This window comes from Melanostigma gelatinosum, assembly GCF_949748355.1.
Source record: "Melanostigma gelatinosum genome assembly, chromosome: 16".
NCBI classification, from domain to species: domain Eukaryota; kingdom Metazoa; phylum Chordata; class Actinopteri; order Perciformes; family Zoarcidae; genus Melanostigma; species Melanostigma gelatinosum.
The window spans coordinates 11,682,871-11,698,646 of NC_136649.1; the positions used below are offsets into that span (position 1 = coordinate 11,682,871).

Consider the following 15,776-nt stretch of genomic DNA (forward strand, 5'->3'; position numbering starts at 1 on the left):
TCTGGATCACTGAAAGAGACTACGAAGAGATGCAAAACACAGAAACCCACAGTCACTCCACTACATGGAGTTTGAGGGTCTTTCTCCTAGAATAGAGGGGGGGAGGGGGGTGGGGCTCATAAGCTCAGGATCCATCTGTGATGGGAACGATTCAAGTTAGTTTACGTTCTCCTAGTTTGACCCAAGAGGGCGGTATTCATCTTTGTGTAGCACAAACACACAGACGGCACTCGGGCGTGAGTGTTCACCCACTTTCATTGTAATTTGAATATCTGCTGTGCTTGACTGCACATCAGCCGTTTTTAAGGCGCCAAGTCTTGTGCCGAGTAACATTGTTTTAATCTATCGCACTCACACAAACATATCCATCATGAAGATGTTACTGGTTTCCCTGCTGATGCTGGCAGTCTACAATCAGGGTGAGAAACTGATCTGATTCATTTTACTCTATGGCTACTGCACGAACCAACCTTTACCGAAACAGAGTAAGCAAGGGTTTTAAGTTTGAACTGTTCTTTATATAATATATTAAACACAGTGGAAATGTCTTATTTTCTTGTAGGATCGACGGGCAATCCGTCTGTGACTCAGTCTCCTGCATCAAAGTCTGCTGGAGTGGGAGAGAGGGTTTCTCTGAGCTGTACAGCCAGTGCAGGCGTCGATGATGATCTCAGTTGGTACCTGCAGAAACCTGGACAGCCTCCCAAACTGCTGTTCTACAAAATAAGTAGCCGTCAATCCGGTGCACCCAGTCGTTTCGGCAGCAGTGGATCTGAACCTGACTTCACTCTGACTATCAGTGGAGTCCAGGCTGAGGATGCAGGAGATTACTACTGAGCGTATGAGGGACTGTGCACACAATGATACAGAGTCGTACAAAAACCTCCCTCAAATGAGACCGCGTACAGATTGCTGTGGTGCAGCTGTGTGACCTGTTGCAGGAGATTCTGATTTGCACCACTGCTCGCCTGAACATAAGCACAGTCACCTAAAGCACAGCCATACAGACACTTCCTGAAATTCACCCCCAGTCAAAGGGAAGTGAAACTCTGATTTTTATGTCCCTGACATTCAGGTTTTGTTCCCCTTTACAGCTCCAGATGTTTAATTATAGAAATGAAATGAATGCAGAAGACATTCATTCCTCCTTTAAAACAAAAGCTGAAGTAGACTTTGTGACATAAGCCACTGTGTTGCACATTTATAAGCGAACAGGTTATATAATGAAATGCAGAACGAAGGGCAGATGTGTTTCTGATGTGTACAATATTGACTTTCATTAAATTAACATCAAGACTCAGAGAGTCGACCTCAACAGACACGTCAGCTTTGTCTTTGAGGAAAGATTTCCTTTCTGTCGTGAAACAGCACGTTGTTTCTTTATGCAGTGAATGAATCAGTGTCAGGTGATACTGTGTTCAACACGGATCCATTTGCCAGAAATGGGAGCGGGACACATGTTAGTGAGACATGGAACATGAAAAAAAACTGGTTAAAAGTTTGCAGACAAGAGAAACAACTTCGAAAAGTTTCAAGACGTGATGAACTGTCACGACACATCACCTCTGCTTTTTCAGTTTCACAAGGACAGCTGTGTGTTTGCCTTCTTAAATGTATTTTGCATGATTTGAATGCATCACTGCTCCTCACAGCTTTAAGTTCTCATGTCACAGAAAGTCTGAACTGTTTTCATGCACTCACACTGAAAACTGCATCAGGATGAAGTTGTCAATGATTGTCATGTTGGCTTTTCTGTGTCAGGGTGAGAGACTTTGGAAACGTATCTGACATTATGGGAATATTTTATGTGTGGTTCAGTTTCTGTCCTTTTCATGTTTGGATCCGGTTTTCTTTCTGTCTTTATTTTCTTCTTAATATTATAATTTGAACTCATGCTCCATGTTGTTGAGCTGTCCAACATTTCTTCTGAAGGTCACGTTTCATTTTTCCCTTCAGAGACTTCTGCAAACAATTTTCTGACTCAGACTGACAAATCCAAGTCTGTCAGTCTTGGAGGGACTGTGACCATCAGCGCCACAGGGAGTTCAGACATCGGTGCTGATCTCAGTTGGTACCTCCAGAAACCTGGAGAGGCTCCCAAACTTCTCATATACTCTTCATCAACTCTCTTCTCTGGAACTCCGTCTCGATTCAGTGGCAGTAGATCTGGTTCTGACTACACTTTCACCATCAGAGGTGTTCAGGCTGAAGATGCTGGAGATTACTACTGTCTGGGCGACCATGGTGGTGGAGTGTTCACACAGTGATTTAGAGCCGTACAAAAACCTCCTTCAGTTTGATAGAAGTGAAAACGGCCGGCTGCAGGTGCAGAGAGTTGGTGGAGAGACTGTGATGAGGAGAACTGGTCCAGTGAACACGAGAGTCATCAAGCAGAACCACCATGAATCTAAATAAAACTGAAACAAACTCACAGACGCTCTTCTATACACACTGAAACTAAACTTATATTCTTGTCAGTTCATTCAGTCTCTTTATGAATGAACTGGGGAGGTTAGATTATTGTTGGACCAGAGCCTCTGATATTAAAAAACAATCCTTAACTGTAGCTCTAATGATGGCTGCTTATAACACTATAACAACAGTCCAAGAAACAAAAGATCTACTTCATAACTCTTATCAGGTATATCAGGTTACTGAAATGATCATTAAGATATGTCTTTTAAGTGAGAATATATCATAAAAGAAATACAAAGACACTGAATCATTATAATTCATAGTTTTATTGATAGTTAAATGTCCATGTCACATTTTTGATTAATCACCAGTTCATCTTGGAGTGAAAATCTATAATTCAGTTTAATTTGAAACATAAAGAAGAATATGCAGAAGATCAGTATATCAGGAAGCAACACACACACTAAAACACTGAGTAGAGCTGTGAAACAGAGGAGATCTGTAGCTTCATCCAGATCTCTATCAAAGAAGCAGCTTCATTTCCACACAGGAAGTGTTGCTGAAGCTCTACTCTGAGCAGCGGTCAGGGTCCAGGGTTTGAGTGACAGGGCTCTGTCCATTCAGACTGGCCTCACAGCTCACTGAGCCCGCCTTCCTCCACTGGTCTGCAGTGAGGCTCAGGGTGCTGCTCCAGCTGTAGTGGCCGTCCATCCCCAGGGCCTCCAGGCTGCGTGACACCCCTGAGGAGCTGCTGCTGCCCCCCACCTTCCAGCCCAGACTCCAAGCTGAGGGGAAGCCCCCGCTGGCCAGACACACCAGGGTGGCTGTGCCCTGCTGCAGCTCCTCTCTGGAGGGGGGGAGGACGGTCAGGGTGGGCTGCACGACGCCCACTGGAGGAGAGAGAGGGGGGATGAGAGAGAGGGGAGAAAAGATAAAAGATGAGAATGAATGCTTGTAATAAAGATAAAATAACATCCTGTTCATTTCTTATATTTGATCAAATGAAACAGAATAAGTTGTGTTCCTGTTGCACTCATAAATCACTGCGTATCAGACCATCGGCCACATGATTCAAGTGTAAATGTCACTAAAAAGGTTAATCGATAACGATTGCTGAAACATCTTCATGTGTGTTTTATAATGTTTGACAGAGAATAACTGACAGTTTAAAAACTCATGTGAATACAGTTAAAACCATCTCATCTGTTTCTTTCACTTCCTTTTCACTACATGTAAAATGAATGAACCGTGAACACAAAGATAAGCTGCATTTACTGATTAAATCATGTGTTGAACAGGAATCCACAGCACATTTTAAATCATCAAATGATTTGATATTTTCAAACTAATTGATTAAGATAAATTCGAATATATGTTTTATATTATGTACATGTTTTGAGAGTGAAAAGTCTAACTTCACCAAATTCATAATGATTTTTAAGCACACAGAGGAAAATGTATAGAACAAATAAAAAATATACGAGTTATTTAACCTCTCTTTAAATTGAATAACACGCAAGAATGAATCTCTTTTAGATTTCCGTAAAGTTTCTTCTCAGTTTGTGAGGTCAGCTTGATAAAATAACAAAAATAATTAATAACCTACAAACATGATCTTGATCTGAGTCTAACACAATATTTGTTTCAAGTTATATTTTATATATATTGTTATAAATAGAAATCTCTGGTACTTACAGTCAATGATGAGTTTGGTTCCTCCACCAAAAGTCCACCACAGTGATACAAACTCATGAAGTGGCCGTACAAAAACCTCCTGCTCTGTGAACAAACATCTATCCACTGAAACACTCTCTGCTCTTCATAACAATACAGAACAATACAGAACAATACATATTTTATTGAATCAAAAAGTGTTTCTAATGATGTGGATTAAAGTGATCATATAAATTAAATCAATTATTACATTTTTCTTGACTTTTCTAAACCTGACAGAGAAACAATTACAGTCTCCGTGTAACAAAGTCATATATTCACAGTTTTATATCAGTTTATGGTGAAATGAACTTGATTCTTTTTAATATTGCTCATCAACAAACTCATATGAATCATAATTTAAATGTGTTACTCATCCAGAGTAAACCCTGTCAGTAAATGAAATGCAGACAAACACACACATGATACCAACCACAGTGAAATCAAACGTATCCTTCTCCTCCTCATCTGCTCTTCTAATATAAACATTTTCTTTTATTCCATTAAGATCATGGATTGTGTTAAACTGAGCAGTAGTCCTCCTGGTTTTGTGTCCCACGTTGCCTTCAGTCTGTTGAGAGCAGAGAAATCATTTCCATAGAGAGGAGGCTTTGCATCGTCAGCTGATCCTCCAGTGAACTCAGAAGCTTTATAGTCCTGTGAGTTCAACTCTGCAGGACTCAGATCTGTCAGTCAGCACAGCAGGAACCACAACCACCATGACTCTGATCACCATCCTCATCTGGACGCTGGCCTGCTGCTGTTTCACAGGTTCATTCACTCAGCAACTCTTCAAACATGACGTGCTGCCTTTTCTCTCATTTATTTCTGCTGATTAATGAATGATTTGTTCTTGTCTGCAGGATGCAGCGGTCAGGTGACTGTGACTCAGCCTCCAGTAGTGACATCTGGTCCAGGATCCACTGCCACTCTCACCTGTAAGACCAACCGAGCTGTTTATTCACACTCTTCTTACGGTCAATATATGTTCTGGTACCAACAGAAATCTGGACAGCCACCAAAGCTTCTCATTAGATTTGCCAGCACACGTGAATCAGGAACACCAGCTCGGTTTAGTGGCAGTGGAAGCAGCTCTGACTTCACTTTGACCATCAGTGGAGTTCAGACTGAAGATGCAGCAGTTTATTACTGTCAGAGTTACCACAGTGGCCCTGTGTTCACACAGTGATTTGTCGTCGTACAAAAACCTCCCTCAGTCAGACTGCAGAGACTCTGAGCTGTAACAGCAGGAACCGACTGCAGCTGCTGAAGAGGAAGAGACTCTGACACAGACCACTGAGCACAGAGCTGACAGTAACCTCACCAAGCACAAACCTTATTGTGATCTCTGCTTCTCACCTCAAAGTATTATTTTCACACTTGTCAGATTGCAGCAGGGACGTCTTGTTCCTCAGCTTTGGTTGCTGCATTACCAGCCTGACCTTGGTTCAGTCAGACAGCTACCTCGAAGACAATCACACCTTTTGTTTCTCATTTATGGGCCAAAAACCATTTTGCTTTTGACTCTGAAGCCTTTGTGTTTCGACAAACTACTGACTGTTCTTGTGTCTCTGTCCCAAACCACAGCGTGACCTGTGATATTATTTGGTACATTCTAAGAACTTTTCAGCTTTTAGTGATTGTTATCCCTTCAAATGTGCCGATTGACAGTGGAAGCATGCAGATGATGAAGCATACACACACCCTGAGTCACTTACATCAGATTACCTGAGGCGGAGTTCAATCCCACGTTTCATGTCCCTACCTCTCCAGTCAGTGTCCTTAACCACTGAACCATTTCCAGCACCGATCAACCCAAAGAACCAGACCGAGGAAGAATATCGGACTGAATCTGTAGAAACTTTATCTCCATCATCTTGCAGAGAAACAAAGTTGACAGACTTCACACTGAAACGGATTCACGCTGACATTATATATGATTCGAATTATTCTGTGTGCACTCAGTACATCTTATATATTTCTGATAGCTCAGCTGATTGAGAAGGAATTTTACAGTCTGAAGGTTGTTGGTTTGAATCCCTCCTGGACTGAATTGTCTTTTCCTTCTGTCAACCCTCAGAGGCCTGTTTCATAAAGGTTTCTCTTATTGTGAAAAGCCTGTCTTGAATGAGCCAAACAAACTGAACGAGGATCAGTCTGTTTCATGAAGACAATTCATCAATTTTCTCAGAGGAGAAAATCAGTCCGAACTGGACAAAAGCTCTCAGAGTGACACATGTTTGGTTCTTTTTTTTGGAGGAAGAATGAAACTGCTGTAATGTATCAGAGCAGCAGAGGAGCTTTAACCTTCAGCAGCTGCTGATGGAGATCACACTAATGTTTAGGGAACACTTGATGGAACTAAATTATTCAGAGATCGTTTTGACAAAAAGCAGAATCATATTATTCATTCATCCATAAACACAACTTTGGGATGAAGCCCTGACTTTGATTGAAAAGGAAAGTCTCTTTACGGGATTGTTACCCCTTAAAAACCTTAAACCATGAAGATAATCCATTAAAAACCCTCCATAGGAAAGATATTTTGGCTCAAATTAAAATATAAACCTTAAATTGGCACATTTTCTCATTTTCATTTTTCATTTTCTCCACTGGAAGGGAACTTTATAATATTTGATCTATAGGAGTATCCAGAGGACTCTATTGCTCCGTTTATTTTCAAACATGATCAGACCTTCTGAGTCCGTCAGTGTCATTTAACAGATTGGCATACATGATATTGAGAAGAGCTAAGGACCAAATACAAAATCAATGTCGTGTCAATCTGGAGTTGTTGTGAACCTGAAAGCCAGCAGAGGGCAGACTGAGTCTAATGAGCGCAAAGGCCTTTGGGACAGTTTACAAAGACAGAACCAGCAGAGAGAAGAGGAACAGAGAGTCAGAAGTTTCTTCATGTTCTTAATCAGTCCACAGAAAGATGTCGCCTCCACTTACTCCACCTCATCTCTCCCTTTCAGTTTCACAAGGACAGCTGTGTGTTTGCCTTCTTAAATGTATTTTGCATGATTTGAATGCATCACTGCTCCTCACAGCTTTAAGTTCTCATGTCACAGAAAGTCTGAACTGTTTTCATGCACTCACACTGAAAACTGCATCAGGATGAAGTTGTCAATGATTGTCATGTTGGCTTTTCTGTGTCAGGGTGAGAGACTTTGGAAACGTATCTGACATTATGGGAATATTTTATGTGTGGTTCAGTGTCTGTCCTTTTCATGTTTGGATCCGGTTTTCTTTCTGTCTTTATTTTCTTCTTAATATTATAATTTGAACTCATGCTCCATGTTGTTGAGCTGTCCAACATTTCTTCTGAAGGTCACGTTTCATTTTTCCCTTCAGAGACTTCTGCAAACAATTTTCTGACTCAGACTGACAAATCCAAGTCTGTCAGTCTTGGAGGGACTGTGACCATCAGCGCCACAGGGAGTTCAGACATCGCTGCTGATCTCAGTTGGTACCTCCAGAAACCTGGAGAGGCTCCCAAACTTCTCATATACAAAGCTTCAACTCTCTTCTCTGGAACTCCGTCTCGATTCAGTGGCAGTAGATCTGGTTCTGACTACACTTTCACCATCAGAGGTGTTCAGGCTGAAGATGCTGGAGATTACTACTGTCTGGGCGACCATGGTGGTGGAGTGTTCACACAGTGATTTAGAGCCGTACAAAAACCTCCTTCAGTTTGATAGAAGTGAAAACGGCCGGCTGCAGGTGCAGAGAGTTGGTGGAGAGACTGTGATGAGGAGAACTGGTCCAGTGAACACGAGAGTCATCAAGCAGAACCACCATGAATCTAAATAAAACTGAAACAAACTCACAGACGCTCTTCTATACACACTGAAACTAAACTTATATTCTTGTCAGTTCATTCAGTCTCTTTATGAATGAACTGGGGAGGTTAGATTATTGTTGGACCAGAGCCTCTGATATTAAAAAACAATCCTTAACTGTAGCTCTAATGATGGCTGCTTATAACACGATAACGACAGTCCAAGAAACAAAAGATCTACTTCATAACTCTTATCAGGTATATCAGGTTACTGAAATGATCATTAAGATATGTCTTTAAGTGAGAATATATCATAAAAGAAATAAAAAGACACTGAATCATTATAATTCATAGTTTTATTGATAGTTAAATGTCCATGTCACATTTTTGATTAATCACCAGTTCATCTTGGAGTGAAAATCTATAATTCAGTTTAATTTGAAACATAAAGAAGAATATGCAGAAGATCAGTATATCAGAAAGCAACACACACACTAAAACACTGAGTAGAGCTGTGAAACAGAGGAGATCTGTAGCTTCATCCAGATCTCTATCAAAGAAGCAGCTTCATTTCCACACAGGAAGTGTTGCTGAAGCTCTACTCTGAGCAGCGGTCAGGGTCCAGGGTTTGAGTGACAGGGCTCTGTCCATTCAGACTGGCCTCACAGCTCACTGAGCCCGCCTTCCTCCACTGGTCTGCAGTGAGGCTCAGGGTGCTGCTCCAGCTGCACTCAAAAAAATAATTCATTGGATGAACTCAATTAAATTGTGGGCAGGTTTTCCACCGAGGAAATATAGTTAAACCTACCTTAAACTAAAAACATCCATGCAATATAATTAAATTGAGTTAGTCCGACTCAATTTTATCAAATACAACCTAAATAAAAAAATACCATTCATGAAATGAAATTGATTTGTGTTAGTCCAACTCAATATAGTACAATTCATTGGAAATGAATTAATCAGGTAAAAAACTTTTTTTTATTTGACCCCCAATTAAGACACGAGACAAAACCTAGTTCAAGTGTTTTTTATTGAAAATGCTTAAATACATTAAATATGGTACAAATCTGACCATCCATGATTCTAGAGCCTGCATTTCATTTTTTAAATATAATTTGTTTTTTTTACAAAAACACTGATCAGAAAAGGATAGCAAAAAAATTCCAAAAGGATCTATACAGTGCATCTTTCATCGTTTTTAAATATTAAAACAGTAGTCTTGTAACAGCTCCACAACTGGTGACAAATAAATACCAAGCTATCCCAAATCCCTTGGCACCACAAACAAAGACGCCATGAGGGTGGAGGCTATGCACTGCTCTCCAAACAGGGAATATCATTGCACTGCAGTGTAGTCACTCACCATAAACTATCATTTCCAAAAAGCACAAAACTTCCTGCAATCGATATGTACAACCACTATTGCAAGTGCTAAATTCCCACTACTTTGGTTTGTCAAGAGCAATACAGCTGTTTTCTTTCCTACCAGTACAGATGGTAGTACAAAAGGACTCCTTTACACTGAAGAATAGCCGATGATGTGTTATCATGTGCAGAAACAGGCAACTTGGACCACTTTTGGGCTACAACAGTAAAATCACAAAACATCCACAAACTAAAACTTATAGATTATAAATAACAAGGATACTCATAGTCAATGGAAGTTACAGCGTATTGAACTGTGTTAGGGTCCATTTCAACTCGAGTAGAGAGTCATTCAATCAGACAACGAGGAAAATGGACGTGCAAGTTGACGTTCAAGCGTAATCACACTCGAGTTGGGATGTGGAGGTGAATTGGGCAAAACTTTCTGCGGGTAAACACTTAACCAAGCTTGCAGTGACATGTAAAAGTTCCGTAATTTACAGTCTCTGGCTTGCCTCTGTGCAGCTTAGTCAATTTTTTCAAAATGTCAGAACCAGGAAAACATCCATGAGGTCATGGATTGTCGTTGACTGGGCGGAAGATGAAAGTAGAAAACATCCAAAAGATCTGACAAGGTTCTTTGGCTTTGTCACTTGGTGTTCACCTCTTGTGCAAACATCTTGATTTTCAGCTCCTGTATCTTAGAATTCAGCTTGTGCCCATCCAAATTCATTATGACCTTCTGGAGAAGCTCAAAGATGTACTTGAAGTTGTCTGGAAAGCTTAGATTAAGGGCACAAATTAGCCCAAATCATGATGAACGCCATGATGACACTGTCTACGTTGTTCAGGACTTTAATGCAGTTGATCAAGTCCCACGTCCTCTGGCTCCCAATCTCTTTGGATCATGTAAATCCTTATGACAGTGAATGCGATGTCCCTCACTGCATCCTCAGCGGCGGAAGCCTGACAACAACACAAACACAGAAAACTTGTGTTTAAACTTGTGATTAATCCACAAACATGTGTGTATATATATATATATATATATATATATATATATATATGTGGGTAACACTTTGACGCTACATGGGAAACATATTGCGATAAACTTACCAGATTGATAAAGAGTCTGGATCTTCATTGAGGTAGATGACAGGCTTCTCAGATGCCCTTCCCTTTTGGTGTTGATGTCATCACACTGAAGGTTCTGGATAAAAGCAGAATAAAAGCAGGCCATTTACTATTCATCAAATGTTTTTAAAAAAGCAGATATGGACAAGAAAATATTACAATAACCACCCCAATACAGTGAAACTAATATTGTATACATATGTACTAACCAAATCATTGATGGTCAGGACATCCTTGACCTTTTGTCCTTCACACCTCCTTTGCTCTTTCAGCCCTGTATCAGGGAGTCTGAGAAGAGGTCCAGCTGTGACATGAACTTTGATTGAAATTGTTTGGTGGTGATCAGCAGGAACTCTGCATTGACCTGAATAACAAACAAAATACAGCTGTTTGTTACTTGTTTATTATAATTACTATCACATTATGTGGGATTATTAGATTCAAATTGCGATTGTGAAGCCATTAATCATCAAAATGGTAAACACATAGAAACACACATTTACTTACTTAACTTTGCTGGAACAGGGAAGGGGCCTCTGCTCCACAATCTCTGGTTGAATGTGCAGTTCAGCATGTGTGATTTAGAAGCTTACTCCATGTATTAAATGTACATGGGCAATGTATGGACATGTATAGCGATAACTGCCCCTACAATGCCCATGCAACAAGAAATACCTGCTAGCTAGTTCCAAACTGCATTCTTTACACTGCCACATGCAGAGTCCTAAAGAGAATAAAGATAATTAGTACATATCAAACTGAACAAATAACAATGAGAGATCAGCTTGCATCGAGCATATAACCTATTACGTGCTATCATTAGGAGGTTGCCTCAAGAAGCTTGGTAATGCTGATCAAACTGCAAAAGATGAGATAAATATATTAGTGGAGGGAAAGGCTGGAATAATCCAAAGTTCACATAAAACAAAGTCAAGTCAAAAGTGCTTTAGAGCACTCACATATATAATGTTACCATTTAGAATAGACTAGCAATTCACCTTTTACAGCAACACTAAAGCTACATACAACAGCAATCAAATCATGCAAGCGTGTTAAATAAGATTAAGACAGTCATTTTAATAAAATATCAAACTGTTTGCCTTGAAAACTCATTCGCACTCCTGCCTGCGTTCACACAGTGTAAGGTCATAGAAATACAATGAGTAGAACGGACATCGATGTTTGTCTTGGTCGTTTTACTCGTTCAAAAGAAAATAGTGCTCAACACTGCGCATTGACCGTAGTATAACAGAAACGTTAGCCCGCTACATCGATCAGTTCTTCACAATGACGACGGTACACGTACAAACTGCCGCTGCTCTGATCCAGTTACATCGGTTTGAATGGGAATGTCCGTTCTACGCTCGTTCTATTTCTATGGCTGCTGCGCTAAAACGCCGCTGACTTCCGTGTGTTCATGCATCAGGTGCCCGCGCGAGTGAGAGGAATTCAGCGGTTTTATGAGCTCATGATTTATTCATATTAAACATTTTTCAGTGACGAAAACGTGGCTAAACCCACTACAACTGAACGCCCACTACTAGAGAGAGTGGCCTTCTGCGGCCTGCTCTGCCTGCCGACATTATGGCGCTGGAGAGGGGGAGACCGTAGTCTGCTCGTTTAACTGCTCTCCTACTGTTTTTTAGTGCACACAGTTCATAAGGAAGCCTTCGGCGCTGCGTCCAAGCCGTATTAATGACAGTACCCTGATCTCTGGTCTGCTCTATAATGCAAACCACGTTGGCTACCTAGCTTGCTAGCTAGCCTGTGTTGCCTTCGATCTTATTAAAAACGGAACAGTCGTGTGGCTAAGTTATCACGTCTGTTCCACACATTGTGGTCATTATTACAGAATGGAAGCCTTCATTGACAGCGAGGTACAGTCTAAACTACTACAACAAAATATATAAAGTTACTTACCAAAGAATGGACGGTCGGTTTGAATCTTGCTGCAGTCGGAAAGGGGGGAAAGACACTGAGAGCACGTGATCTGGTACAGGCGCAAGGGGTAGTCCCCCAACCAAACACATTTATTTTGAGTTGATACACACCATCCAACCTAAATAAATCTAATAAATGAAAGTATTCATGCATTTTATGTTAGACCCATTAAATATAAATGTGTTCATTTTTTAACTTGATATATTTAAATTAATCAAACACGATTTAAATGTGTCACCTTTAAGAAGGGCTTGAATCGTTTTTTTGAGTGTGTAGTGGCCGTCCATCCCCAGGGCCTCCAGGCTGCGTGACACCCCTGAGGAGCTGCTGCTGCCCCCCACCTTCCAGCCCAGACTCCAGGCTGAGGGGAAGCCCCCGCTGGCCAGACACACCAGGGTGGCTGTGCCCTGCTGCAGCTCCTCTCTGGAGGGGGGGAGGACGGTCAGGGTGGGCTGCACGACGCCCACTGGAGGAGAGAGAGGGGGGATGAGAGAGAGGGGAGAAAAGATAAAAGATGAGAATGAATGCTTGTAATAAAGATAAAATAACATCCTGTTCATTTCTTATATTTGATCAAATGAAACAGAATAAGTTGTGTTCCTGTTGCACTCATAAATCACTGCGTATCAGACCATCGGCCACATGCTTCAAGTGTAAATGTCACTAAAAAGGTTAATCGATAACGATTGCTGAAACATCTTCATGTGTGTTTTATAATGTTTGACAGAGAATAACTGACAGTTTAAAAACTCATGTGAATACAGTTAAAACCATCTCATCTGTTTCTTTCACTTCCTTTTCACTACATGTAAAATGAATGAACCGTGAACACAAAGATAAGCTGCATTTACTGATTAAATCATGTGTTGAACAGGAATCCACAGCACATTTTAAATCATCAAATGATTTGATATTTTCAAACTAATTGATTAAAATAAATTCGAATATATGTTTTATATTATGTACATGTTTTGAGAGTGAAAAGTCTAACTTCACCAAATTCATAATGATTTTTAAGCACACAGAGGAAAATTTATATAAAAAATAAAAAATATACGAGTTATTTAACCTCTCTTTATTTAATAACAAATTTAATAACACGCAAGAATGAATCTCTTTTAGATTTCCGTAAAGTTTCTTCTCACTTTGTGAGGTCAGCTTGATAAAATAACAAAAATAATTAATAACCTACAAACATGATCTTGATCTGAGTCTTGTCCAATATTTGTTTCAAGTTATATTTTATATATATTGTTATAAATAGAAATCTCTGGTACTTACAGTCAATGATGAGTTTGGTTCCTCCACCAAAAGTCCACCACAGTGATACAAACTCATGAAGTGGCTGTACAAAAACCTCCTGCTCTGTGAACAAACATCTATCCACTGAAACACTCTCTGCTCTTCATAACAATACAGAACAATACATATTTTATTGAATCTAAAAAGTGTTTCTGATGATATGGATTAAAATGATCATATAAATTAAATCAATTATTACATTTTTCTTGACTTTTCTAAACCTGACAGAGAAACAATTACAGTCTCCATGTAACAAAGTCATATATTCACAGTTTTATATCAGTTTATGGTGAAATTAACTTGATTATTTTTAATATTGCTCATCAACAAACTCATATGAATCATAATTTAAATGTGTTACTCATCCAGAGTAAACCCTGTCAGTAAATGAAATGCAGACAAACACACACATGATACCAACCACAGTGAAATCAAACGTATCCTTAAATCCTCATCTGCTCTTCTAATATAAACATTTTCTTTTATTCCATTAAGATCATGGATTGTGTTAAACTGAGCAGTATTCCTCCTGGTTTTGTGTCCCACGTTGCCTTCAGTCTGTTGAGAGCAGAGAAATCATTTCCATAGAGAGGAGGCTTTGCATCGTCAGCTGATCCTCCAGTGAACTCAGAAGCTTTATAGTCCTGTGAGTTCAACTCTGCAGGACTCAGATCTGTCAGTCAGCACAGCAGGAACCACAACCACCATGACTCTGATCACCATCCTCATCTGGACGCTGGCCTGCTGCTGTTTCACAGGTTCATTCACTCAGCAACTCTTCAAACATGACGTGCTGCCTTTTCTCTCATTTATTTCTGCTGATTAATGAATGATTTGTTCTTGTCTGCAGGATGCAGCGGTCAGGTGACTGTGACTCAGCCTCCAGTAGTGACATCTGGTCCAGGATCCACTGTCACTCTCACCTGTAAGACCAACCCAGCTGTTGCTGGGTGTAGTGATGGTGAATGTATGTTCTGGTATCAACAGAAATCTGGACAGGCACCAAAGCTCCTCATAAGACATGTGAACATCAGACATTCAACACCAGCTCGGTTTAGTGGCAGTGGAAGCAGCTCTGACTTCACTTTGACCATCAGTGGAGTTCAGACTGAAGATGCAGCAGTTTATTACTGTAAGAGTGTTCATGTTATAAACAGTGCTGACGTGTTCACACAGTGATTTGTGGTCGTACAAAAACCTCCCTCAGTCAGACTGCAGAGACTCTGAGCTGTAACAGCAGGAACCGACTGCAGCTGCTGAAGAGGAAGAGACTCTGACACAGACCACTGAGCACAGAGCTGACAGTAACCTCACCAAGCACTCACTACATATTCACACTAATAATTCAAGACAAACATTATTTTAAATGACATCACTTCATGTTCTGCTTATATTCACTGTTCCTCGATCATATTCACAAAATCCTTTTTATTTCATAATGATACAAACATGAATTATTTCCTTTCTTGTATTATTATCTTCTTCCGAGTTCATTTAAAATAATCAAATAATTACATTAATATTCACATGATGAATCCAAAGTGTTTCATTTCAAACAGAGAGGAGTATCATTTTAAAGTCAATAAACTATTCACCCTGCACACCTGGTTTGACGTTGTAAAGCAACTAAATTTGTGGACCCAGTTAAGAAAACTTAGATGGCTTGCATATGACATAGAATTGACACCAAATAGTATAGATTCTAGATTCAGGTACTGGACCAAACAAGGTATTCCTGCTTTATGTACAATAATGGAGAAAAACACATTGCACAGCTTCCAGATATTGAAGGAAAAATACAATTTAGAAAATTATGATTTCTTCAGATATTTACAGTTACGGCAGTACTTTACAAAAGAAATTAAGAGACATGAGGTAAATATGGAACCGAATGAAATCATAAAATTAATAGTACGGGCATACATTGGCAGCTCCAAATCAGTCATTTCAAAACTTTACCAGGCAATCACAAAGGGCAGAGGAACTACCACAACATATATTAAGGAGAGATGGGAGAAAGAACTAGAAGATCAAATATCCAGTCAGCAATGGGAGAATATGTGTGAAACCGTGTTCACTACTTCCTTTTCAATGTATTGGTGTGAATTTAGCTGGAAGA

The 15,776-nt window shown here is 40.0% G+C and overlaps 1 long non-coding RNA gene and 2 gene segments (V, D, J or C); 1 reads left to right on the forward strand and 2 right to left on the reverse strand.

The window, feature by feature from the left end:
* The first annotated feature begins 370 nt into the window (after positions 1-370).
* On the forward strand, positions 371-837 carry LOC306790015 (immunoglobulin kappa variable 1-6-like). The segment is given in 2 exons: positions 371-419; positions 563-837.
* A 2,145-nt stretch (positions 838-2,982) lies between these two features.
* LOC306790016 (immunoglobulin lambda constant 1-like) lies at positions 2,983-7,271 on the reverse strand. The segment is given in 3 exons: positions 7,231-7,271; positions 5,894-6,036; positions 2,983-3,305 (listed from the first exon to the last, which is right to left on the reverse strand).
* Positions 7,272-8,927: 1,656 nt separating this feature from the next.
* On the reverse strand, positions 8,928-12,556 carry LOC306790276. Of its 4 annotated transcripts, XR_013772695.1 has the most exons (6): positions 12,335-12,556; positions 11,218-11,273; positions 10,922-11,138; positions 10,624-10,778; positions 10,397-10,490; positions 8,928-10,246 (listed from the first exon to the last, which is right to left on the reverse strand). It is a non-coding gene; the product is annotated as an uncharacterized lncRNA (long non-coding RNA). The 4 variants fall into 4 exon arrangements; XR_013772694.1 differs by lacking the exon at positions 11,218-11,273; XR_013772696.1 differs by having other exon boundaries at positions 10,922-11,273.
* Between the last annotated feature and the right edge of the window lie 3,220 nt (positions 12,557-15,776).